Source organism: Argopecten irradians, chromosome 4, assembly GCF_041381155.1.
Source record: "Argopecten irradians isolate NY chromosome 4, Ai_NY, whole genome shotgun sequence".
Lineage (NCBI taxonomy): Eukaryota > Metazoa > Mollusca > Bivalvia > Pectinida > Pectinidae > Argopecten > Argopecten irradians.
Genome location: NC_091137.1, coordinates 42,245,622 through 42,249,276, shown reverse-complemented (window position 1 = coordinate 42,249,276; position 3,655 = coordinate 42,245,622). Strand labels below are relative to the sequence as shown.

At 33.6% G+C, this 3,655-nt stretch overlaps 1 long non-coding RNA gene across 1 annotated transcript; it reads left to right on the top strand.

Annotated features, from left to right (window-relative positions):
• On the top strand, positions 1 to 2,759 carry LOC138321720 (uncharacterized). The gene is made up of 3 exons (XR_011208353.1): positions 1 to 84; positions 515 to 602; positions 2,690 to 2,759. It is a non-coding gene; the product is annotated as an uncharacterized lncRNA (long non-coding RNA).
• The last annotated feature ends 896 nt before the right edge of the window (positions 2,760 to 3,655 follow it).

Below are 3,655 nucleotides of genomic sequence, written 5' to 3'. Positions count from 1 at the left end.
CGAAATTGCAATAACGGCGACGTAATGTTTGACAACAAGTGTTATTACTTCAGCAGTTATAGCCTGACATGGATGGAGGCACAGGTATACTATTCTATGGTCTTATTTAAACATTGATATTATACACATTTTTTAAATTATCCTGTCAAAGTTAAATTGCTAAGTGAATAAGCAACCCGTATTTTGGTCCTATTCTTACTGCAAATTGAACTGAATATATTTTCATCATGCTTTATGAAAATATATTCAGATTTTTTTGGTATTTAATTGGTGTATGAAAGAAATTTTGTTTGTAAGCTGTTTGAATCTTCGTTTAAACATTTCCCAAATAAATACACAAAATCGATGCCGCTATTGTGAATTTTTCTTCATAGAGTTATAACGAAAAATAATAGGCAATTCAGAAATGGGGTTTAGTATGAAAACCAAGAAAGTTCATTATTCCTATTCCAAGATTACCTGCGGAGATTATCATATTAGTTTAATCATGCTTATTATTATTTTTGTTTCCCAGGTGATGTGTGGATATATATATGGCGTCCTTGTTACCATAGATACACTGGCCGTGAACGAGATGCTGGTAGCTGCAAACATAAATGACAGTAAGTATGTCATAATATTCCGTCTTTGCATATTAAAGATATATCTGCCCTTGCGGGTAGCTTTTGATTGTGACGTCATGTTTTTCAAAGAAAAATACCCATCTCTCCTTGAATATATTGCGGTTTCCTGAATATGGTGACCGCAATGAACCATGGGAAAGATTGGAAAAGGACGTCTTATCAACTCACAAAATGATTACGTCATATTATATGCCAACCCACAAGGAAGATAACCCTGTTTTATGCAAAGAATGAATAAGTCGATGCTAATATTGCTTTTATTGACTACAAACCTATATTGTAGGTTACAGCTGAATAAATTGGTTTCCAATAGAACGCCTTGTGAATTCACACCAAGAAAAACACTGTTTTGTGCAGATTAAAACCAATTTAAAACCAAACTTGTATCTACAACTGCAAGTTATTTTAGAAAATGTCAAAACAGAAAAATAATTGGAACCACTAAATTTATCATCTTGGAGCAAATGATTCTCGATTAAAACGTCTTATTAAATTCATACCAAGAAACTTTCCAGGTCCGTCGTGACATTAACAATGAAATGTATGTAGGATTAGTTTCAGCTTGATCCCAGAAACTCATTTGAAAACAAAACTATACTTTAAACCCCCTTAAAACAGTCATGGAATTGTGGAAAATAAAAAAAACGTTTAATAAAAGTATGAATGTTTTGCGTTCTAACATTAGGCCTATGTGTGTTACCATCGAGTACGTACCGTCGACTCTTTCAAACATAATGTCTCAATAACAGCGTTGTTTTTAATAATATTTTCAACATTAATCTCGTCACTATTGATATCATATTATCGTTCGTTTACACTACGTACGAAAGGTGTATGGATATTCAATAAATATTCATTTCTTTTACAACTAATTGATTGATTAACATTTCCAAATACATGAAATGCTCCACCGCCAAAAGAGAAAAAAATATACCTATCATTTAAACAATAATTGGTGTTTAAAGGGACAATTTACTCAGGCTAATTCTTTTACATAACCAAGAAGCAAAATATGGCATAAATGTATTTTTTTATGAAACATTTAACACTAAATATTGACAAATTCTACGTCATTGTTAAGTATTTTAATTGAGCAAAACAAATGAACTACATAACCACTGAGGAGGTAATAAAATGATTTTTAGGTAAGACAATTCGCCTAATAAGGAAAACCACTACTGTCAAAACGATTTGAGCAGTACTAGACAAAAGTTGCATTACTCTACGAGCAAGAGACAGGGTTCGGCATACAAGATATTCGACCACAATGTGTAATGGCGGACAGCGAGCATTTCACCACCATGGGCTTTTCTAGCATTTCACAGTAAAACCGACTGATCTAATTTCCATTAGAACTGTTTTTTCCCGATATATGTACAAATTTTAATGTTCTCTTAGATTGAATTGTCCCTTTAATCATGTATACATATGTGTAATCAACACAAAATAATATAAAATAGTCTATCTTGCTTTTGGTGCATGCGCAATTAGTAGTTTACATCATATAGGACAAGGTGCCACGGAAATTTTTCGAAAAAAAAAAAAATTAATCTTGAAGTAACATTAAAGGCTCAAATTGTCCAATGGTAGTAATGGTGTAAAGTAAATAACTCTTGTAACTGAATAAAAAAAACTATTTGGCTGCTCCTCTTTTTTATAGAGAAAAATACGATTTATCAGCAGTGGAGCATCCTGAATGATTGACAACGATGTAAATTTTTCGTCTTTTATTTCTTCATTTTCTTTTACTGTTTCGAGATTTTAAGTTATGTTTATTATGTTAATAAATGTTTATTGTTTGTCAGACTAAGCAGATGATACAAATAATATTTTTCGATAAAATTGAGTTATTTGCTGATGAAAGAGCTTGATCGATTGTTACATCACCCGTTTTTGATGAAAACGTCACTGATTTATGTGAAAACAACGTAAGTTTCTCATAGAAACAAATGACGTAAAATACAAGTTGCTATCCAGAGAAATTAAACCTGAATATGAATACTAAATTTACGGAATTATAAATTAATTTTCTTTCCAAGTTATGTAAAGCATATTTTTTCTTGCAGGATTCTATACAGGTGGGAATGACAGAGCAGTAAACACAGAATACGTATGGACAGAATATGGTCAGCCTTTCGGTTTCACGAATTGGTATCCGGGTGAGCCTGGAAATGCCACCACTCAGAACTGTGTAGTGATTGATACTAACACCGGGCTATGGAACGACGATAGTTGTCTTGGTCACAAAAGGTTTATATGTCAGTACAACTTGCAATCTTTATAAAACCATATGCTGATCTCCATGGGTTATTATCACTGTCGTTATATCCACCACTGGGCCCGGCTATGTCATAGTAAAACTAAGGTATTTCAGGAGAAGAAACTCAAATCATAAGCCTATATTTATATTCTTATATTATATGAATGAACCAAAGTACTTGTCTCAACTGCTGTAGCTCACGCAGCCTTCAAATGTGTTATAGTATAGTTAAAGGTGGATATAAGGACGGTTATAGTGACCATCTCTAGTGTCAAGGATAGGGCGGCATGGAGATGAAGGCATGGTGTTGACTAGAATGGTAAGTCTTGTTAGTTTGGAGACGCGAAATATACCGATAACTGAGTGATTAAGATGTACGATATTCTACAGCTTGTTACCGACTTCACTGGAACGAATCCGGATATAGATTCTAGTTGAAGTGAGTGAATGACAGAACAGACAAACCCCAAGGTTATTCCATCGCATCTTTTCTGTTCTTAACCTTGTTCAATAAGAATTAAGCTCTAAATGAACTTTACCTGGTAATTTTACAATTTTACAATTAGAATATATGGAAATATGCCGCATTGGAGATATAACCCAGGATCCTGTCGGATCTGACACTCTCTCGCTTCGAGTAGTACCTATATCCGTATTCGTTCCTATACAGTGATCGATTGGGTCGCAGGTTCGAGGAACAAGCGGTGCATTTGTCAGTCCCTAAATGACTGTTTAATCGATGTATAACTTAACAAAACCCAATAAAAACACA